Source organism: Phalacrocorax aristotelis, chromosome 13, assembly GCF_949628215.1.
Source record: "Phalacrocorax aristotelis chromosome 13, bGulAri2.1, whole genome shotgun sequence".
In the NCBI taxonomy this organism is placed as follows: Eukaryota; Metazoa; Chordata; class Aves; order Suliformes; family Phalacrocoracidae; genus Phalacrocorax; species Phalacrocorax aristotelis.
This window is the reverse complement of record NC_134288.1, coordinates 8,596,654-8,621,444: the sequence shown is the minus strand read 5'-3', so window position 1 is coordinate 8,621,444 and position 24,791 is coordinate 8,596,654. Positions and strand designations below refer to the sequence as shown.

General features: G+C 37.9%; 1 long non-coding RNA gene across 1 annotated transcript in view; it reads left to right on the top strand.

The window, feature by feature from the left end:
* LOC142064355 (uncharacterized) overlaps positions 1-23,190 on the top strand; it is a 138,227-nt gene extending 115,037 nt beyond the window's left edge. Inside the window, exons 6-7 of the long non-coding RNA XR_012663063.1 lie at positions 13,380-13,475; positions 22,952-23,190. This is a non-coding gene — a long non-coding RNA (uncharacterized LOC142064355). The remainder of the gene's footprint in view (positions 1-13,379; positions 13,476-22,951) is intronic.
* The last annotated feature ends 1,601 nt before the right edge of the window (positions 23,191-24,791 follow it).

Genomic DNA, 24,791 nt, shown 5'->3' with positions numbered 1-24,791 from the left:
CCGCAGGTCAACAATGACCAAAACTAATTTTCATTTTATAGCTCTTTGGAGGCCTACTGTAAATGAGTTGGTGGTCTCAGTCCAGTTCCTAGAAAGCAGCAAAGTTGCCAATAAATTTGTTGCTTTTCATTTCTTCTCATAATGGCTAACCTAGATTACAATCGACCAAAATAACTGAAACTTCCTTCAGAAGGTATATGTATAATTTAATATGTGATGCAGTGTGAGCGAGCCAGCTCCTGGACATAACTTCCTCTCAACTTTCTCTGCACATTAGCAGCATATTTAATAACTAAAAAATGGAAGATGTGTTTCACAGTGTGTGCCACAAAACTACATAAATCCCAAGCAATTCTTGAAGAGCTTTAAGAATCTCCCAGCTTTGGTGAATTATGGTATAAACAAAGCCTAAATTGGACTGTCAGGTAGTGTAAAGTTATTAAGGAGAAAGAGCTTAATGCTCTATTTTGATATATAGAGAGGTGCAAAACCAACTAGTGATAATTATGCAGTTGAGGTAGATCCCCTAAAAGATAGAAAGATAAAAAACATCAAAATAATGAAGCTGTGAGATTGCACTTCCTCCAAATAGTCACACTGGAATGCAATGGAAAGACAAAAACCATCAATTAAATAGCTGCAAGTGTAAGAGGTACTAAAAAGACAGGATATAGACTGACCAAACTTAGTCACAGAATCAGGAAAAATATTCTTGTTTCACATTCTCAGAATCGTGCATTTTCAAAAGTGCATGTCAACATGTGAAATTAGCACAATGCTACATGTACTCATGGCTTCTCCAAACAATATTGATACATATGAACATACCTACTTTTCACAAGCAGAAACACATGGACGGTTCTGAGCTTTTAACCAGAATAATTTACTCCCCTGAAAAATATAGCCCCTTATGCATATGATCAGTGTAACTGCATAATAGTAAATGAATTTACACAGGTGGAAAAATCAGAGTACTCTGGAAAGCCTGGACATTCATATTAAGTGTCAATCAAATCTCACTAAATTAGGAGCATTGGAAGAATTCCTCAAAGCAACTGCTTCAGATCTATACCCATGTCCAGCAATAATTTGGCTGAGAGAATATAGTCTATTAAATATGTATCATGCTCTTACTCTTGGCTCTGTGTTAATGTAGAAGAAATGAATAGGTAAGAAAGCTTGGCACGTGAAAAAGTGTGTATATGTGGCAGATAAATCTGGTGGTTTGGAGATGATTGTGTTGAATATCGATATTCTTCAAATTATGGAATTTATTCACACCCGTCATATTTCCACTGCTGGGATAGAAAAGGTGCTTATGTTTAGAAGGGAAAGCATGATTTTTCTATGACTACAATCCTTCAAGCCAACTAATATAAATTGCTTTGAAAAAAATGCAATTTTTATTTTACTTTTAAGTTCAAAAAGGATATACTGACTGTATATATTCCTGACATCTGGAATTAAAACCAGGCATGGTGACAAGAGTGACTGTAGCAAATTGCAATGGGACAGTAAACGCACACAGTACTATGTTGGGCTGAATTTTAACCGAGATAATAAAAACAAGAGGTGACTGAATATTATTTTGTCCTAGACTTATGAAACAAAATTGACAGAACTCAAGTCTACTTCCCAAACATGAAATCTCTGATTCATTGAACACCAGAGCTCCAATGAAGTTGGCTTCACAGTTATGCTGTAACAAAACCGGAAATCAGAATATTTCAGGACTTGATTGTCAGGAGTAAAATGCTGAAGTCAATAGTTAGGCTGTTTCATACAAACCTATCCCAAATCTTACTCATCCAAATGAAGACAAACTTTGTACTGGTAGGTGGCAGAAGACTATGAAGGCTTTCTGGTTTTCTGCCTTTCCCAGATATGCTGGGGGACTTGAGGCAGTTTTGTAGGCAGTACCTAAGGAGTTTACAGTTGCCAGCCATCTCTTCCCAGATAAACCACTTATTTCCTGTGTTGTCAGACTAACCCAAGCACAGTATCCTGTAAAGAACTCTTATCTCCTTCAGCAGACTCATTTAGTAACCTACTAATGGTCTGCGCTATTGCTCATCAATGCCTCATTCTCTTGCCAAGGCTCAAATGAGACACACAAAGTGACAGAGAGTTAAAATGAAACCCATAGAATTATTATGCATACAGGAAACTAAAAAGCAGGGGGATACACCTTTCTTTCATGTAAAGAAATCCTTTGTATAATCTCAGTTTTAGGATTTCTTTCTCAGATTTCTTAACAATACCTACCAGTTGTAGAGAACTTTTCATCAGTAGACCTCAAATTGCTTTACAATGGAGGTCAGTGTCATTACAGCACTGGTCAAAGCCAAGTCTCAGGGGAACATGGCATTTTCAACAGGCTTCTAGTTCAGAATCATTTAATGTTGGAACACTGCATTTGATGTTTTCATTTCAAAGAAACTTTCCTTGCTGTTCCCCCCACACACTGCCGTTATAAACTTTCTATAATTTCCCCTTTCTCCTTGAGATAAGAGGAATTAGTACCATCTTGTTAATGACCCAGGGTAAATGAACTCCACAAGGTGATTTTCACTGAATAGGCTGCCCCTAAATTTTAATGGTCTATCATGCTCCCTAGCATATCAAGTTACCCACCTTTCTCATGCTATTTTTGGGTACAGACTGAGGTATGCAAAAAAACAACAATGTTTATGTCAACAACATTAAATTTTCAGATTCCTAGATCATAGAAGCTCTTCCTGTGTCCAGTTGTGTCCTGTCTGGGCCCCCCAATTTAAGAAGGACAGGGAACTCCTTGAGCAAGTCCAGCAGAGAGCTGCCAAGATGATCAGGGGACTGGAGCATCTCCCTTATGAAGAAAGGCTGAGAGACCTGGGTTTGTTCAGCCTGGAGAAGAGAAGGCTGAGGGGGGACACGGGAAGTTCCACCTGAACATGAGGACAAACCCTTTCCCTGTGCAGGTGCCAGAGCAGGGGCACAGGCTGCCCGGAGAGGCTGTGGAGTCCCTTCCCTGGAGACATTCAAAACCCACCTGGATACGGTCCTGTGCCCCTGCTCTGGGGGTGCCTGCTCAAGCAGCGGGTTGGATGAGGTGATCTCCAGAGGTCCCTTCCAGCCCCTACTTTCAGTGATTCTTCCCCATTTCCTCACATTATTTACATTGCAAATGCATCCCAAACATCACAATGTAACAGCCCTTAACGTCTTACTTTTTACTTCACTGCACAGATGATTTAGCTAAAGAATTTTCTATTTTGTTAAAATTATGATATAGTTTATCATCATTATTTCTTACACTATTCTTGAAGGATTGTTTATCACATTTTTGCTACATATGGATGTAAAGAACACAAGAAGCATACAGAGACTCGTTCTCTGGTATTCCAACATAGGACACCCAACACTTGAAGAAAACTAAAATTTGAACAAGCTGCTTGACCCAGTAAAAGAACAGTTGCTTGTCATGCGATGTTGTAATGTGCATGGTTAAAAATAGGGTTAGCAAATTTTCCTGTCAGCCTCCAAATACACTGACATTTATTGTCATTGGCACAAAAGTTAGGGTTACTTTCTTTATGACTCTCATTTACATTTATGTAGTTTCAGCAGAATGATTTTGAAAGAGAAAAATATTCAAAACATTCAAACAACTGGTTACTGATGTACAGACTGGATGAATCATCTGTGTTGGGGCTTGCTTTCAGCTGAGCTGCTACAGCTTTATAAATAGTAGCAATAACCATAACAAAATTAATCCACTTCAGCAAACAATGTAACTGTGTGCTCAAATTCCTTTTTACTGAGAAACTACACAACTAGTACTGAATCCTTAAAGTTTGCCTTACAACTAGTGGTGAAACTTCCATTGGTTTCCAAAATTAGGTTAGTTTTGCCTGATTTTGAAAATCCCATTCTTATACATACCCTTGAATACAGTTTTATTAGAGACTTAAAGTTAAGCGTGTGCTGAAGTATCTTGCTAAATGAACAAGAGTATATGACAGGATTGCATACAACAACAGGACACGGAATCCTGTGGGTCCCCAACAGTCTTATGGTTGTATTAATTGAGGACAATGATAGCATCACATCTAAATAAATCCTATCGGCTTCCTTGGAAGTTGAGATACTGACTCCAGCTTGTCTTGCTATAGATGGAATGTTCTTAATTTTGAAAAGAAGGAACAAAAGACAGTTTCTGGTGTCACAAAATGGTATGGGAAATCAACATTTCATTTCACATTTGTTTCCTTTCAAATGTCACCACGTGCCCATAGACAACATGTTAAACATCTTTGCAAATGGCCACACGCTATGTACATCTGCTTCAGTGATATTTCCTTCTTCAGCCAAGGGTGGCATAAATAACTGCATTGCTCAACCTAACGAAAGACGTGTTTACAAATTTCAGGTGAGAGTATCACTGGACAGAGGAACTCAGTGATTCTAGCACTTGATGTACTAATGCGATAGTACTGGATCTCATTGACCCCCTCTGCTAAAACAGTGGAAGAAATTCAACCTGGTAAGAAGAGCATAGGTTTCACTGAGTTTATGGAATTTTACTGAATGAAATCAGGTTTGCACTAACTATGGAATTTACAAGTATTTGCTCAAAAATTAGAATAAGATGGGGATTTTTTTTTTTTAAAGAGCAATTATGTCTGCAAATTTGTGTCATGGCTTGCATTTTGAAAGGCATTTCAAAGGAAATAAAGGTGTATTCATCCATACTTCCTAAAGTTTATTCTTCATTACAATCTGTTGGATTTTTACCCAACAGCTAAACAAAATGTGTAGGTTTCATACAGTATCTGTAAAGGCAGCCAACATAGATCATGATCTCCACCCCATCTCCTTTGATTCAGAAGCTATCTTTCAGTCTTTATACCTTATTTTAAAAGGACCAGTCCTGGCCTATTTTACTAGATATGAAATGTGTAGATCTCAAAGGCAGAGTAAATTTTCCAGAATTTCTGAGAAGAGGATAGATTTTAATCAAATGACATATCCCTTAGGATATGATCACAAGCGTTCTTTTAAGTGGAAGAAATAAAATGTCACATCTGCTAAGCTTCTTGTGACTGTTTTTTTAACTTTCATGGGTCTGGTAGAAAAGAAATGAAAAATTACTAAATTAATGCACACAACCCTTGAGTTCAAATGCTAGCAACTCACGGCCATGATGGACAATGTAGCATTAAATTCTGCTCTCCTAAAAGGGACTGTTGTGCTTAACACCCGAATGGGTTCCTAATAAAAGACGGGGCAAAACTTTTTCATGGTTCCATATGAATCACAGAATCACACAGAATGGTGGGGTTGGAAGGGACCCCTGGAGTTCATCTCGTCCAAGCCCCAATGAATGTACAGTAAGTTAGTAATCCAGTAAGTTACTGTTTTTCCATTCACAAATATATAGTTTTTTTGATGTGAGGTTGCTCAGTCCTGAAAAATAGCAATACAAGTCTTCCAGAATTATGTCCTGAATCTCAGTAAAGATTTTCAGTGCTAATAGAGGATTTTCACTGTGGCCTAAAGGAGAAAAAAATTGGCACAAACTACAATCTCTGGCCATCACAAAGTACTGCAGTATGTTACTACCACTATAAAGTATTAACTTCACTGGGGAAATAACTTCAGTTGCTGCACAGCTGGAATTTTACTTTTATTGATTGTTCCTCTAGATGCATTTTAAATGCAAAGGAGTTTTTATGTCAGTCCAAAACTTATTGTGGAAAAGATCTCAAGATATCATATTGGGAATTTCAAAATATGTGCATAAAAGAATGATCCTTTATGGGATCATGCTTGTTTTCATGCATATATTTTTTTAATTTAGTCTTTATATATAGATACATACCAGAATTCAAAATGTGGCCATTATACAAAGAAGACATTTCAGCTTGATTTCAAAGGAAGTGAGCTCAGGGTGGAAGTATGCTAATACAAATACAGAGTCAGAGGTGAAGGCTGTTCATTCTGGAGACCAAGAGCAGGTATCTACCAGGCCTTAGAGAGGTGGACCGCTGGGCTTAAAACACATTTCTTAAAAAAAAAATTAAAGTTATGCTTTTTTTTAAAAAATCACTTTAGAGGGAAAAATGATGTCGCACCAAATAAGTATAGCAGCTATTTAGAAAAATATTTTCCAATATGTACAAAAGAGTAACAAGATCATATTTTCATAGCTAGCTTCGAACCTGGCAGCCATATGTTTGACTGAGAGCACAGTGAGGCACACACTTCCTTAGAACTAAAGGAAAAGCTCCAGAAGCATTTGATATAAGTTAGGAAGGATCTTCCTGGTACAGAAGCTTAAGATGCCACACCTGTGCCTCTGGAGGATCCATACATAAGACCAAAATATGCTTGAGCTCAGACACCTAGAATGCAGAGTGCATATTGTTGAAAAAAATCTATGTACAGACATAATTTAGGAAAGATCACTGATGAACTGCTGTATTTTTTGTATGTTCCTACCATGTGGCAGCCCCAAATTGTGCTGAAACAAAAGCTACTTTAGGCTCCCAAGGTTGCTACTTGTGTGCTGTGCTGTAAATACTTAACATTTGACATACCGACACACAGAAAGGCGAGGAAAGCACAAAGCTCAAAATAAGGTCCCCCACTCTACACAATTGTTTATGAATTTAAAACTGGAACACATAATTTTGTATACAAAAAAACCACGCCTTTTAATGCTGATCTTAACCAAAACTGATACGTGTCTCATGAACAGAAAAGCATGTTCTTCTGCTAACAACGTCCATAAAGCTTTTGCTAATTCTGAATATTTTCCTCACGGTAAGTCACTTGTACTGTTGTTGTAGAAGAGTTAAGACATCATACCTCTTTTACTAAAGCCACTGAATGATCATAGGATCCTAGGATAATTTAGGTTGGAAAAGACTTCATTTAGTTCAAACTTTTTCTCCTAGCTGAGCCAGTTATGAGGTCAGAACAGATTGCTCAGGGCTTTATCCCATCTTTGGTACTTGACTTTAACAAAGCAGGCTCAATACTTAAAGATAAATGGGGAGATGGAAAGTATTCTCAAAAGAAATCTTGAGTTTGTAGCAATCTCAAAGCAGAGGAGTCTGGATTTAACTAGATTATGACTGGCAATGCCTTGTGAGTGCAACATCTGCAGATGTGATCGGATCATGTTTGTTGAACAGGCTGAGTATTAAAGATAAGAAACAGAGGAAAATACTCATTTGTTGAGTGAGTTAGGATTAGCTATGAGGTCTGTGAAGCAACTAGATAAGATGTCTGTTCATTTAACAATCTGAGAAGGACACTCTAAGCTGTCACTATTATCCATCCAACAGAGACTTCTTAGCTGAGATTTTGAGAAGTGATTATGAGAGCAGGAGAATCTGAAATATGTGACTGGATTGATTAAATGCAAAAGCCAGATATGTATAAATAGTCACATTGACAGAATTTTGATTGGCTAGTGACAATCACCTTCTACCTCAAGAATTATGAGGAAGTTAAGCAAAATAAATGATGACCTGTCATCACAAAGAGATAGACTACGGCATACGCAGTGACGGAAGCCAGACTTTTCTCTGGAATTCTCACTTTCATATCACAGCTGACATCTAGAAATAAATGTGCTAGGAAGATGCAACCACAGACCACTCTTGGAGATTAATAGCTCTGGGGTTTAAAAAGTGAACACTGAGTTCATAAAGAAACCAGACAAAAGTTTGGAGGAAACAATGGCTAGATTGAGAGGTAGTAATAATGAACTATAATCAAAGAATAAAAGCACTACAGAAATTCAGCATACTGCTGACATTAAAGGTCCTTAAAGACCAATACAACTGGTGTGAATAGTTTAAAATCTAAGGGATGCAGTGAGTCCCAATGAACCATAATACTGGTATCATACACACTGTAGAAGAAGAATCTCCATGCTGAGATGATTAACTGAAAATCTCATAAAGTTGAACAACAAACTGCTACAAACGGGAATATTTTGACTGTCTGGACACAACCCAAAACTTCCAGGATCAAATTTTTATATTTAGCAGCAGTCTATGATGAGAACAGACTGAATGTTAACATAAATCTCCTTTATATTGCCAGCCCCCTGAAAAAAGGGAGTTAGTGTAAATGAGAATCATATACTTTAAATCAAAGGAACAACAGACCAAGCAAAATTACTTCGGTCACATCTCAGTGAAACGTATCTGAGCACACTAATTGGAGACTCTATTTTGAAAATTAACACTCAGTTAGAGAAAAGTCAGGTTATAGGGAAAGCACTGCAAGTGTCACAAAGCAATTTTCCCCAGAAAAGTCAATTTTGCAATTATGTGGGAAATAATGAAATTAAACAAAGCAGGAAAAGTGGGGGGAAAATTGAGTGAGAGCCCTAGGCTTATATAATAAGCCCTAGACTCATATATTCCACGACCAATAATAAATATGCTAACATTAAAAAAGGGTCAACATTTATGAATGACCATTTGCAAAGACTAACCAAGCTTATGAAAGAGGCTTTGGGGAGGAATAATATATTCAACAGTGAGAAGTCTGAAAGGACAACAAAATGAAGAGGAAGACATACTCATGATAGGAAAGGCTAAGGTAGAAATTAAAGGATAATTACATACTGTTTAGAAAAGTACTAGGATATTTTCCTGGCATACAAAGAATGACATGTCGGTTGAAGAGAAAACTGGCTCTTAAGAGACAGTCTGAGTAATTTATTGAGAGTACAGGATGATTCTGCTAAAATAATTACTTAATAATTTTTATGTACGCTTGCAAAAAATGATTTGTTGAAAACTGCCAAATAGGTATCTCTCCCAAAGAAACAAAACTGAATTATAAAGGAGATTATCAAGGAAGACAGATCCCAATACTCACATTTGGCTGTAATGCATACAGCAAAAAGCTTCCTGTGCCAAGCAGAGGTGTACTTTGTCCTTTGCTACTGGGAACTGATTATAGCCCCCTCCATGTAAAATAGCATGGCATCTGGGCAACAATATTTAGAACAGCCTCCAGGAGAAGTCATTATGACAACAGAATGTGAGAGCGCAGTATGTTCTGTTTGTATCTCTTCCTTCTTTCTACTTCCTTGACAGATAAAATTAATGCAATTGATTCTGTATCATTCCGTCTCATCTCATTTGTTATTTCTGCATGCCAGTGGAATTCCCAACTGGCCAAGAGAAGAAAGTTCAGGCAGCTTCATCAGATTCTAGTTGCCAGTTTCTGAAATTATTAAAATTGAGTGTCCAAGTCCTAATTCTAAAGGAAGTTGCAGGGGCAGGGGGTATTGATTTTCAAGTGTTCACATTAATCTTCCTTCTCAGGGAGAGAAAGCACCAGCATGGAGAAATAAAAATACATCTTTGTTGGTAGCATACTAGTAGTATATCCATTTCTAGAGCCATCCAGCCAAGACACTGCAGATTTCCAGGGCTGAATGGCGTTCCAGGTGTAATGAAACAATCACATCCATATCACAAAATATTCTCCCATTTTGGTGTAAGTTTGTCATATAGTCAAGTTATATAGGTAGAAATACTGGCATAATTTTTCACCCATTTTTACCTAACCCTCTTCATGACGGTACCTATTTACCTTAAAGGGTGCTATGAGGATTAGTTTGTCTAGATTTGTAAGGCACTTTTGAAGAGAGAATGCAACATCCAGCATGAAGGTTGAGTTCTGTTGTTCTTGCTGTATTTGAACCTTACAAAACAAACAAACAAACAAAAATCACAGAGTCACAGAATCACAGACTGGCGGGGGCTGGAAGGGGCCTCTGGAGCTCACCCCGTCCCACCCCCTGCTGGAGCAGGCACCCCCAGAGCAGGGGCACAGGGCCGCGTCCAGGCGGGGTGTGAATGTCTCCAGGGAAGGGACCCCACAGCCTCCCTGGGCAGCCTGTGCCCCTGCTCTGGCACCTGCACAGGGAAAAAGCTTTTTCTCATATTGAGGTGGAACTTCCTGTCTTCCAACTTGTGCCCATGGCCAAGGAATCTTTTTTAATCTTTTAAATGTGAGTAGCGGTAAATCATATGTATATTCAAGGATGGTACATCAGTTCTGCTACAGTTAGAATTATTTAGGTTGGAAAAGACCTTTAGGATCAGTTCTTACACCTGACCTACACTTCTACTTATGCCACTAGTATACAAGCCATGTCCCCTAAATATTTAATTAAAAGTACATCCATTCTGTCAGATTGATCTGCTTCTTTCTGGTTTAAATTATTCCAGTCTTAGACAAGATGTAACCCTGGAATAATACATGATCTTATCTTTAGATGGGGTGCTGTGCAATGTATCTTAACCCCTTACAGAAATGAAGAACTGAGACAGTCTGTAAATCTGCCATGCCTTTGGGCTGTAAGGAAGAACTGAAAAGGACAGGAAAGAAGTATAAACAAATCTCAATTTTTCAGCACTTACTGCAATGCTTTTTAGCTATAAATAGGAATAATACATGACAACTTGGGGAAGAAGTGGATTATCAGCCATCTCAGTAATACCTAAGAGGCCACACAATCTCTGACCATCATTTATTTAAAATGAGGGTGGCTAAAGGGAAATTTCATCCTTAGCAAGGTTAGTGCAGGTTTTGCTCCCTCAGCAAAAGGAAGTTACCTATTGATTTTTCAAGTGGCCTGACTACCTACAGGTCACACAGGTCTAGTGTGAATCACAGTGATAAGGTCTGGGACAGAAGTGGACTAGATGCTATTCCACACCAAGCTCATTAACCACAAGGAGCGTATTAAAGCCATTGGCTTTGGCGGAATTACATCAGTGTAAATTAGAAGTGCAACAGCTCAAGCAAGACAGGCCACCAGATGGCAGATCATTAATAGTTTAAAGCCTAGTTTGGGGTCTGGTCGTTATTTCACATTCCGAAGTTTCGTGAATATTAAAAGGAACAGCTTCATTTAATAAAACAGCACTGGCTTACAGAAGAATGGACTGTTTTGGACAGAAAACCTTGGATTTCTGAAATAAATCTAAATGAAAAAAAGCCTCCCATCTGCAATGTTTACTATGCAAAATCTAGGAAATGCATACAGGTTTATTACTGCCTGAAACTGCTGTTTCTTAGCTGACATTTTGCCATGCTGCAACCATAATCAATTGGAGGAGAGACTGAGAAACAAGACTTAATAAAAAAGCTTTGTTAAGAGTTCATAGTGAAAAAGTAAGCTGAGAAATACACAGTGAAGCTATATATAATATTTGGTACGGAGTGGATACAATGGAGGTACAACCTCCCTGCTGTCTGTCATTAACAGATCCACAGCTAGTTATATTTAACGTGTTATGGCTCTCACATTTTTTACCACCTTACTGCTTTATCATTCTTGGGCAAGATACTTAGCACGTGTAAATTGGAATAGCTTAATATAATTTAATGGGGCTATACCAACAGATGCAGGTCATGGTTCCAGTTATTACTTGTTGAACATATTAGTAGCTTTCTTTTTTATAGTGTAGTGTGAGAAAAACCTCAGGTAAAAAAATCTTCCCCAAGACAGCTAAGCAAACTAGAGTACCAGGCATAGTCTGTCACCATTACTGCTGGGTGACCAAGTGGACTTTGGAGCTTCTCATCAAACCTCATCTCCCAACAGTGAGAAAGTTTCTATGACCCTTGAAGGTCCTGAAGCTTCATTTGTGTTAGCAGGAAATCTTCCCTAGTCTATAGGTAAATAATGTATTACCATTCTTGTTTCTCAAGCTCTAATAATCATATTTGGATTTTGGATTTTTAACAGCTCAAAGAGGGCTTTAGCATGGCAGAAAAAGGCAAACGGTGTGGTACACTCATATCTTACATTTATTTCAATTCATAGGGGCCAGTCATGCCAGAGTTTGGGATCTAAGGCTTTCTTTTCAGCACTTTTTAAAAGAAAACAGAGCTGCTGTTCCCTAAACTCTAAACTACAACCATCAGTTTCGGTGAGTCACCACACTCAAGGAACTGAGGCCGCAGCAGCACGACTTACACAGCATGCCCACCCATAAGCAGTGCAGTTGCAGGGGCTTATTCTCAGAGCATCCTTCCCTCTGTTGTTAGAAGAAAAATATTGTAAAAGCTCCTCCCTGTGACTTTCACCAGCATACTCTTTCACCTTGAATTCAGTAACAGGCTGGAGTTAGTACTTCTAAGATCTAGACTTAACCTCTCTCACTGGCACAGGTTTCTTTCCTCTATGCTTCAGTTTCTCCAGCAGTAACATAAGGATAATGCTTTTCTGCCTCACCCAGAACTTGTGAAGTGTCAGCAATCAGCCAAAATTCCAAACTGAAAGGTATCAATGCAATTCAAAGACTGCAATGCAATGTAGCAATATGTTCATCTGAGTTGCCTTGTATTGGTGGCTGCAGACCTAAATCTCTTCATCTCAAAAAGCAAAACCAGCTTTTTTGAGTCCTACAAAAGGTAGATGGTCGTGTTAGTGAAAATGAGGAGGAAGATTAGAGACAAAACCATTACTATTTCACAAGCTCTTCTGAGCTTTAGTGCAAAGTCTTCTTTGCCTACTAAAACAAGAGAGGATGGGCTTTATACAAAATATACATGAAAGAATTTGCTTGATTTAGTGTTGAATAGTCAGATCCCTCTCTCAGTTATAACTGTGTATTGAAGCTGATACAGGTCTACAATGAAGTGGTTAAATAGAAAGATTTTCTTGACAGATAATGGTTATTTTTTCTCTTTAGAGTTTCTTTTTCTTGAATTTCTGTTTTATCAGAATGTCTAAAGAAGGAATGGATCATCTGAATCTACTGTAAGAGAGCTGGGGGTGTCCTGTGTTGGTAACCAGAATATGCTGTGTTCACATATAGAGCAATCTTATTTATTGAGGTATCAAAGTAAGAGGACTTTCACCAGCCTTCACCAGAACTGAAGGCTGTACTTTGGAAGTCAGATTTCATGAAAAATACTTATAATGGTGCATAAGAACAGTGGTGATGGTTTTCCTCAAAAGCTCAAAATAAAAAGACCATTGAGCAACCTTTTGCTGATGCAGAATTTATTTTTTCCAGAAAGCTTTTAAAACTTCTCTTATATAGCTGAATCATAGCCAATCTTAGATAATGAATACACCGTAGAGTTATATTTTTTTTTGTGAGCTGATAAATTCATATAGATATACAATGTGTTATATGTACCATATATGGATTTGCCCTTGTGACAACATATTTCAAACCTAGAGATTAGAGTCCAGGAAGAGCATGTAATAAATTATTGAAACTTAATGAAAAAGTATATTTCTGGCTAGATTTTTCTTTCTACTTTAATATAACTAATTTACTAGGCTTGGTTGAATGTTAGAATATGTTTTTAAGCACTGACATACACCCTCTCTGCAGCTCTGGAGACAAGGCTTTCAAGACTTGCTCTCCCACTCCATTTGAGCACCAGGACTGAAATAGCAGCAGTGCATTTGCAAAATCCTGATGTGCCAGGTAATGAAGTAACTCTTTTCCTTGCTCCTTGGGGAAATCCAGTGGGATTAAAAGGAAAATAATTGACCGTGTTCTTATTAGGCTGGCAAGCATGAATCTCTGGAACGAGATCAGACATTGGCTGTCAAGGCTTTACTGAAGTTATAGAATACTCCAAAACTATACAGCCGTCTCCAGGAAGGAGAATGAAATATGAAACTGTTTCTCAAAACAAAAAGCCCACAATTTAAAATCAGGGTCTGACGTAAACCCAGCAGGCTTCTGTTGGGTGTTACATGAGGGATAAAACTGGTCTTGTTACATTAACAGTAAGCATATTGCTTATTTTAAAATAGCTATCATAAGTTGGAGTGAAGAACACATGCTCCATAGCTGGTTATTTCTAAAATAGTTAATACTATGCCATTCATGTTAAAATTAAAATCTTGATTTGGCTAATGTTTTCAGTTACATCATTAATTGTCACCCATTTCAGAATGGAAAATAGGTTTCAAAAAAGCATTCAAGCTTTATACAAATCTAAACCGAACTTATTATTGCAAAGGATTTCAGTCATATCCATTTTTATTCTCATTCCTAGTTAGATATAAAGGAACAAACATCTTCCATACCCTCAATAGTGTTTTGAACTCCACAAAAACACTGAAGCAACTTGTTAGCATAGTGATATAACATATTCATTATGAGCCAGCTGAAGTATTGCAAAGTTTGCATCTGTTGTCGTGAAGATAGATTGATATTAGATAGGATTCATTACAATTTTACACCATTCTAGCCTGTATTGTCCCTGCTTTCAAGCTAAGTAAAGAGCTATTTCCATAACAGCTACGGAACAATTCATTTGTATCCTTTCAGAATACACAACATCATTACCTCTGTGCCAAAACAACCTTCTGATGGAAGGCCCTTCTAAATGATAAATTGCACATTCAAGAAATGTAGTTTAGAAGATTACAATTCCAAAACTGTTCTCTTTTGTATTCCTACCCTGTATGTGTCGATGAGCTGATGAGTTTCGATTTTAGTAACTATATTTTACTATGGGATATACACGTCTGTTATGCAAATATTTTCAGTAGCAGTACACAGACACCTTATACATTCAACTGCAATCAGTTAACCAGGTACATTTGGATTCCCATATTTAGTTGCACCCACAGTCATGGGGAATGTACATACAACTTAAAATCATACTTCTCTGCATGTATTTGCCAAGGTTTAAAAAAATGTAGCCAAAATCATGCAATCTAGCATAACCTAAAAACTTGGTCAACCATATGTACAGCCATACTTAAAAACTGCACAAACGCACCTGAGTACCAGTTACCACAATCATTCATGAAACTGCACGCTGCACACGGGGCTGAAGCTAGAGGAGCGATGAGCATTATCCACCTGATTAGCTATGCTCTTTCAAGTTTCAGATTTCCTGAATACACATGTACCCCAAGATGAAGTATCAAAATCTAATTAAAAATTTATAAATCCCCCACTATTTAAGGTTCTCTATAGAGTAACAAATGGTGATAAAATAGAGGTTCATCAACATTTCCATTAGGAATTATATTGTTCAAATATCTAAAAGTAATTAAACCCATAAAAAGTGCTTCAGTTATTTATTTGCATTTTTAATAGTCTCTAATACAAGAACACCATTCAACACCCTAGGTGCCCTTGGCAGTCTTTTGAAGAAAGTAATAAACGATAATAATACCTAGCTCTTATACTGTGTTTTCACTAGTAGACCTTAAAGTGCTTTACAAAGGAACTAAGGCTCTGCAGCGAGTGAAAATCATGTCTATACATGTGTATCCATATTTTGCATGTAACAGTGGTGCACTAGCCATATGTGTTGTGATTATCTTAGAGAGAGCTCAGTTTAAAAATACACCTACTCTAGTTTATTGCACTCCTTAGAATTTGTTTTCCTGAAGACTGGAAGTAATGGTAAAAAATATTTAAGTCTTCAGGATGTCAAGTGTTACACGTGATGTGTGTATATTCCTGGAGGCTTATGAATGTCAGTTACCATTCAGGTGTCCACACCCAGATTGTCATTCCTTGGTGCCAGGTAAGGAAACAACATGAGCCTCTCTTGCCTACAGTACAGAAATAGTAATTAAACTGCTTTAATGGATGAAAAACTTCAACACTTTCAGAGTTCATATCTTTGACTTCTCTAGTCAGAGACCCTGTGGGCAAGATTTATGCATCAGACAAGAACTGAGATCACAACATAGTAACATTTTTGAAACGTGACCAAATTAGCTTCATGGAGGAGAAAACAAATGCTTCAAAGAGGACAAGATGTTCAGGAGTTGTCAAGTAGTATTTCAATTTTAAAGAGAAATAACAAATGCACTTTGGGCCCTAGTCTATTTTTACTTATCTGTATGTTTGCCTTGTCTCCTTCAAATGTATACACAGTTTGAAATACATCTCCATCTGTTGAGAGCTATGGGATGTTGAAAACAGTGTTTTCATGATGATTGAATGATCTAATTCAGATCTCAGCTAAAGACCATCATAATTACTCAGGAAACTCTAACTCCAAGTTTCTTCAACCACATGTTAGGCTTTGGTTCACCTCCTCCCATTTAGGAGAAGATATGTTAATCATGAGATTTCCCTCATCTCAGATTAGCCTAAGGGTCACTGTGTATCAACCATGTTATATCCATTAGCCTGATACGCACCTGTACTTTCCTCCACAACAATTTTGGTAATAAAAGTGCCCTTCCTTCAACAACAAATTATTTATTAGTAGAATGCAAACATACTTCCTACTTGAAAACATGAAAAATGCTAGACACACCTAGCTTTCCTCTTATGCTTACCAGTACCAACACACTGGGATAACCAATTCCTACAGAAACTTCCACAGATGATCCTCCATGAAGTGTACCCTGCAAATGATGCCCGTGACATCTCCTGGTATTTGACAATTAGTTTTCTTCTTAATAAGACCAATTATTTGACATCTTTAAAATGTCTTGCTTCCTGGCCAAAGGCCTCAAAACGCACACATATACATGACTGCCTTATCTGGTAAGCCATTTTTATCTCCCAGGTGTTTTTCTTCATGACTCCAGTGTAAGGTTTGGAGCAGCAATATTCCATCCATGAATCTCTAGCCCAGACCCTGGCTCCGTACTCGTACCGCAGTTGCTGTCAAGAATCTCGTGATCCATACTTCCCCTGTGTTTTGAGAAAACTTCCTACCTCTGCCATCTTCCAACTTTCTCCCATATCCCCTTCCCTCCTCTCCCACAACGTCTCCCCCTTCTCTTGTCCTCAGACACTCCAAAGCAATCCATACTCCCACCATCTCCCTTTTACAATAGCAAAGGCTGAGCTTTTCTGTCTTTTCCCTCTCTTACAGTACCTCCCTGTCGATCCCTTTTTGCCTGCCTCCTCTTTTCAATTACCCTTTGCTGCTCAGGGTCCCAAAATGCAGCAACAGACCTATCATATACTAGATGACTCCACGTACTTTGACACACGCAGCGCACCGCAAAAGGCAGCACAGGCTGTTTGCCTCAGAGTTCATCATTTCCATTAGGCAGCTGTTCTGCTAGAGTGGATGTACAGCTTGGCTGCTTGGCCACCCGGCCAGCCAGCATGAATGTATGTCCTGGTCAGTCAGACATTTGGTTGTGGTATTGCCTGCCAGTCCTCAGGTGAAACAAATAATGCAGGCTGCCTCTTAACTGTTGTTATGCCGAAGAAGTTGTCCTGCAAAGCACATGCTGCACAAGTCTGTCACAGAGTCTCTCTCAATAACTAGGTGACATATCAATATTTCTAGGTTTTTACACAGCCTCATCTGTGGTGTTCACAACACTATTACATTTCAGCTCCCCTTCTGTCGCAATCATATGTGACATATTACGTTTTATTTTAAAATATGTACATGCCCTAACTTTGCTTGAGAATTCTAAATAGGATCTTTGCAAAGATATGGAACATATGTTTGCTTCTACTAATTGATATAAACTGTTTTCCTTTTTAGAGAGCTCTGTTCAAAATAATGCCAAAATAATTGGATTTAAACCAGAAAATAAACTGTTTCGAGGTGGAATGGATGACAACAATGTGCTGATTGATCGGCCCATTACAAAGCAGAGATCCACAGGGATCTAGTGATGGCAGCTGTCGCTCCATCAGGATGTGACTATGAAAGCATAAAGCTTCATTTCCCTGCCTGCACAAATGGTAATAATATGTGCATACCTATTCTGAAGGTTTGCCATCAGATTCTAGCACTTTTGTATAGGTGATAAAAATTATGATGAGCCCACATTCAGATGGCTAAAACAATTGTATGTATCAACGTAAGAGTACAATTATGCCTTGAAGAAATATTAACACTTACAAAAATATGGATGAAAATTGACTTGCACAAACAAATCTACTAATATAAATAAAATATGCCTTACAGAAAGTTAAATAAAACTGCATGGCATGGTTGGAAGGCATGATGATTTGTAAAAAAAGACCACTGATGCAGCACAACTGAAGGAATAAATATCTAAAAGTAGTGAACAAAATCTTGGTAAATTATTAAAATCTCCACTTGAAACAAACTACACATTCTTTTACGCAATGAGTCCTTGTAATCCAAGTACTTATCAAAGGAATCCTCCACCCCATGTCCGCAGCTTTATCCCATCTTCTAAAGCGGGAACTGCACCGGGAAGGGCAGTGGAATTAGACACGGAGGGCTGTGCACATACCCCTGTGCCTCAGTTCCTGGCATTATCGATCTCCTGAATGGCCAAAAGGGCCATGTGGACTTGCCATACTGTTGTCATATAGAACAAAACTTCAGGACAATGTAAGGATAAGTCTTTGAAGATTTCCAACCAAGCCCCAAAAAAAGAAATCAGAAATATTTCTCCACAACAAATGTTCTTAAAAATGGGATGATCTTTCTAGGGGTTAAATGTACGCTGGCTACAGGGACATGGGGCCCTGCAGTACCTCAGTAGAGCGAACCAAATCTTGACAAGAGGCCACTGCTCTGATGATTGCAGTCACCAGGCTGAGAGCGAGCCTGTCCTATAGCAGGAGCTATAGGGAACTTGAAAGACATTAAATGGATTTTTCAGCTTGGGTCCCAGAAGAAAGGGTTACAGCAGGAGCAGTAATGCAAGACAGGAAATCAATGGACCCATAGAAATAAACATTTTACACATTTGTAGGTTTGATATTACTAAAAGACCATGCTAATCAAAGATTAGATTTTAAAAAAGAAAAAAGGTGAAAAAATGTCCCTGAACAGTGCCACAGATACCCGGAGTGGAGCTGCAAGTGCTAGAATCTGCTGCGTAATGAAAACTCAGTTTCAGCTCCCTTGTAAATCAGGAGGATTTACCTTGACTAGAAGAGGAATAGGATCATACCCTAAGATAAAAAGCACATACTAGTAACTACAACCACCATCACGTAAGATTACTCACCAAGTCTCCAAGCTTTCAGAGAGCTGATAATTTAAAGGAAATTTTAATTAAAAACCAGAAGAAAATAAAAAAGAGATGTCAAAACCAAAGCAATGTACCCAATCTGTTTTCTCCATTTACCTCATGATGTCTTGCTTCCTCCTTACTTCAGGTGGTTCAAATAACAGGATTTAAGATTTGGTTTTGCAACCAAAACATACAGCCAGCCCAAAACCAAGGATTAGGGCAGGAATAGGAAGTATCTATATTCTATATATATCTATATATATCTATATATTCAACAGAATCCTTTCCTCCACCTGCTACTCCCAAAACCACAAAGGAAAACTAAAGCAAAAGTCAAACAATTTCATTGCATGTGCAAATTTTCTCTTACAAGGTACTACTTCCATTTTTTTCCACACTTGGTACTTTTAAAATACTTACTGAAATCCACTTTATTTCTTCAGCTAATGAGCATTTAAACTGTCACCATTTGTACCAGCAAAGTAATGGAAATCAACTTTTTAACCTACAAATCCCATCCCCCCAAAAGATAAGGAGTAGTGATATAAGTATGATTGCCTACAAATGCAATGGAAGGGAAATATTTATGAAAGTGGTAAAAAGAACAGTATGATGAATGATCAAAAGATTTCAGAGTATGCACAACACAGAAGCTGAGATTCTCACATATATGGAAATATAAGAGAAAAATGTTTTCCTGGGGATATCACCTCCAATCATCACATGGAAATGTACGTAGAAAATGCACTTTTCTATGGTTGATTTTGCTTTGGAGTAGGAAGAGGGTTTTAAGGCAAATGGCAAAATGAGGAAAAAAATAATTTACGTATTTTTCAGTATACTTTCAGTTTCATACAAGCATATCCCATTGGACACAATGTAAAGCCCATAACATATCCCAGGCAACAGAACAACACACAAATAGGGAATGTGTCTTGCCTTATCAACTCAAATATTCACAGGCTGGAAAAAATTACAGAAGAAGAATAGTTTACAATAGCCTGGAAGCTATTAATTCAAACCGCAAAGAAGAAAAATGTGTCCAAACAGCAATAGTAGCTTTTCATCTAAAGTAGAAAAAATGGGCCATATGTATTGATTTTCTCTTTGGAATCTTTGGAAGCCAAAGGTCTGTAGGATTAATTAGCAATTGTGTTAATTAAAGAGTCAGGTCACTGCCACAGTATCATCGGGCTTGGCATGGTGGAAGACCTTTCAACCTGTTTTAAATTTACGACCTTGTTGCTTTTGGTCCATGCTTCTCAAGCAGCTTTGATCTCAGAACTGCTCTCATGTTTAATTTGGTTTCCTTCTTGCTGTGGAATACTGAATTTCAACTTGCCTTTCTAACTAAATGTTATGGTGGTGCAGTGCAATGAGATCTTTGCACACAACATGTTAATTTCCGACTAATTCTTTTGCTGTTGTGGTCTTACCTGTAAAAAATGTAACCCATGCTGACAGTCTCAGAAGAGTGTATGAAGGAACTAAGATGGAAGTGAAATAGCATTTCCGTGAGTCTATTATACTTTGAAAATAGTTTTTATTTCACCCTGTTTACAACCCTTCGTTTTGTTTCCTTATGACAAACCAAGTCGGGCACAGTCGCACCCTGGGCCAGAGGAAATGGGAAATTCTAACTCTCCCTCTTCTCCTACCACAAGGAAAAAAATTTTCTTCAGAAGCTATTTTGACACCAGATCAGAAACAAAAGTTGAAATGTAAGCACTGAACTCGCCATCAGACCAACCTGCCTTTAACGTGACTGTAACAACACGAACACACACTCCATGAAAACAATGTATCCACTGTTTGAATACCTGGGAATGCAATATCCCAGGCCGTGCTTCCTGCAGATCTGGTGGATTTGAAATCTCATGGCATTTTAGCCAGGTTCAATCCAATTTAATCCAATTTTCACTAATTTCAGTGATATTTGACACTCAGATGCCTTGAGAATAAGTAAAGTCCTTCAGATTATAGATGTCAGTAAAGGAGAGAAACTGAAACTAAGTCTGTCCTAAGGGGTGAGGCCATCTCTGCTCATTCCTCTGCACCCGTATTCTGGTTTGTGGTTACCCAGTCACCACGTTTATACCAGCACATATCATTTAGCATCAGCCACAGCACATGCTGCTTCTCGTGATACGCACAACAAGGAAATGGGAAGGAACAGAGGGTACATGCTGAGGAGCAGGGAAATGTGGGATGGAAGTGGACACACTGTAGAGAGATGTGGGTTGTTGCCGTAGAGTGAGTTGGGACACAGCGTCATTACGAACTAGGCTTCATTAATTCCAATGCTGATGAAAAAACTGGTTTCTTTAACCAATGCACCATAGACCTTACTGCAAAAAACCATGAATATGGAACGGTACATTAATAGAGTATTCAAAATGTATCACTACAATGCAAAAATTTCACATCATTAATCTTATTCATAGCAGCCAGCTATCCTGTCTGAAGAGAGCATGCAACGTGTTTTTAAAGAAGTAGGCTTTTGTCCTATAACTCTCCCTTGTAGTAGATAAAGAAGGTTCAAAGAACTTGATAAATCTGGGAGAAACAGCAGCCTTGTTCCACTATTTTTTCCATTGATGAACACATACATAAACACACACATAGATTCCAAGTGTATACTCTTACAGCAGTAACAACACAGGACATTCAAGTCACCATTGGTATGGTAAGCCAGCTTACGGGTTGTTTGATCTTTTGGACTTTTATTTTCAGGAAATCAATTCAAGTAACAAATTTCCAGACAGCTTTGCTAAAAGATAAATATTTAAATACTTTGACAGTAAGCTTTTCCCCAGATTCATATAGAATCCATTGCTGTTAAAGCAGATTAGGTAGTTAGCATCCTGGCAGATCATGAACCTGGAGACATAAACTAGGTGTTATTTTGTCCTTCCTCTACTATGCTTTGCACTATGGTGGAATACGTTATAACAAAACATACCTGTAATACAGAAGATAAAAATATCTGGAAGGAAAGCAGAAGTTCACAAGGTGTTATTCCTCCATCAGTGTTTTTGCACAGGTCAGCACACCAAAGCAACTTGGCCTGGTGCAACTTTCCATTGTACACTGTCAAAACTTTATGTAAAATATCTGGTGGTATTCCTCCTCCTGCATGCTTGACTGGTCACTGGGCTTTGTAGTTAATCATTCTGTGTAACATTTCTAAGTACTGACTTAAAAAATAATAATGTGTCACATAGCCCAAAGACTGGATGACTCTTACAGTCGTTGTAAAGAAAAATATTAAGTAAGGGAGAACAGATAGGTGATGGATATCTTGTCTTTAATTTTAGAGTCACGGATATGTGTGATATTTTCCAAATATTGCTTTATCACAAATTCATGTTTTGATTCCAGATGTTGTGATATGATGTTCTGCTCCTCAGCACTCTTACAGATGACACACACCTGTTCTGTATTTGGCTTCAGAATAAAAACTTCAGAGCTTTTATTTCTCTGTATTTTATTTCTGAGTTCCAGAAATTCCAGTTCTACATTAGGCCTTTTACTGGACATTTCTCAGTAAGTACATAACTGTGTGGGTGCTCTGTATTTCTACTTTGAGAAGACCTTTAGCTCTAAGGAAAATACTCACAATACAGCTCTGTACACATAGGACAAATTACCTTGAAATGCTGAAATTTTGCTTTATAAGACTCAGTCATATGTAGAATATCAACCAGAACTCCCCAGAATCAATGGAAGCACTGCGATGAGTTAAGCACGTGTCAGAGTGCTTCTAATGAATCTCTGTGTATACAGAGGTCTTACGTGATACACATGGATAGCATCTGTGCTACTTCACTAAGAATTTCACTTTGATAATGTTTCCATGACAAACATATGTGATATTTTTATAATGACTCATGAGCTATAAGTTTTAAACGTGATTCACATAAAGAATGTATAGTGCTACAAAGACATCAAAACAGTCACAAATATGGAACTTGTTAAGTTCTGCCTTGTCCCTTTATCTTCACGCAGGCAAATGCTTATTGAGGTGAAAAAAGGAGGAACCTATGAGGCACGAACATCATAATACATTTCCTTTACCATTCAAAGGTAAGTAGAGACGGAAGAAAGCAGGCATGCTTAGGCTAATCAGTAAAAGTAGCTGCCATTTTGTAAGGGAAATTATATTGGAAAATTCTGCTTTGTAACTATCATGCAGAAGAGAGGCAACTATAAAATCTCTGCTTTATCACGCAGTAAAGAAAACACGAACATTTTTGCTTTTTAAGAAAAAGGTCTTCAGTGCTTTATTCCTATAATCCTCGCCTCCACCACCACAGCCCTGTGGTGCAAATAACTTTCAGGGTTTGCATGGTCAAAGCCTGGTTTGTTTTTATTATTACTGTTACAATATGTCTTGCTGGAATAATCATATGACAAAACTTCCTGGAAAGTGAACTCTCAAATTAATGCTGAATTGAAGAAACATGTCAGGAGCATATAAGAAGTGAAGGAGTTACTGGAAAAACTGACTTGGAGTTTATGTATTTCTTTGAGCTTAAAAATTATATCAATTGGAGGACTTACACCATCAGTCTGGCAGGCTGCCAGAATAAATAATTGAAATACTGCTCTATACTTATGTTGTTCCAGTATAGTTTCTGAATAAGTTAATTCTGTGCATAATTGATAGTGAAAAAAAGAGAAGTACCCTTTGATAGGTAAGAGTCTTACTTACCTGTGGTGATTTCATTGCAATTCCTGTAAATGAGAAGATGAAGTCATGCTTTTTAAAAAACTGACATGGGTCAATGGGCACAAGCTGGAACACAGGAAGTTCTTTCTAAACATGAGAAAACACTTCTTCCCTGTGCAGGTGCCAGAGCAGGGGCACAGGCTGCCCAGGGAGGCTGTGGGGTCCCTTCCCTGGAGACATTCACACCCCGCCTGGACGCGGCCCTGTGCCCCTGCTCTGGGGGTGCCTGCTCAAACAGGTGGTGGGACAGGATGAGCTCCAGAGGGCCCTTCCAACCCCTGCCATTCTGTGATTCTGTAACTACTGATTATAACATTTATTTATAGGACAAGAAACAGGATTCTAAGCCTAAAGTAAAATCAATACTGTGTATGTCTGTGTCCATTGGTTATATAATTTTTTAGCTAAATATTTTCATTATTTAAATCCTTTTTTATGATGCCAGAACAACGATTGTACTTTATTTGCATTAAATTACTGTAAATTCATGGCCAGATTCACCACTGTTGTAACGAAATACGGCATTCTTAAACGGTGCAATGAAAAGCACCCGAAGTGCAGCATGATTTGCAAATTCCTTTGGTGTTGATTAAAATCTCACAAAAGGACACTGAAGTCCATAGGTTTTAGTATTTAATGTGTCACAGCCAACATATTAATTCTGCTTTCATGATGACTCATTGTGAACAAAGAGTTTTATTAAAACAATATGATGAACAACATAAAATAATAAAACTGCATCAAAAAATCTCATCAGAATAGAAGAGAATATAAACCAGATTTTCAAAAGCAGGGATACAAACCATACTTATGGACACTCATACATGCAAACTTTTGAAATGCTGGCTCTGAAATATAAAAATTACATTTAAAAATAGTATTCAGTTCTATAGGTCATGGCACAAATCCAGGAAGTATCTTAGATAATGGATCCACAGCCAGGAATCTTTCTCCAACTTGGCCTATTTAAACTCAGGGACAAGGTTCAGAAACCAATCTTTTAAAACACAGCATCCTAAAGCTATGCACACAAACAAGTGCACTATTTTTACTCTGATAAGCATGGAAGTTATTAATATAGTCACTGGAAACCCCTTGTGGTGTTTCCCTTCATTA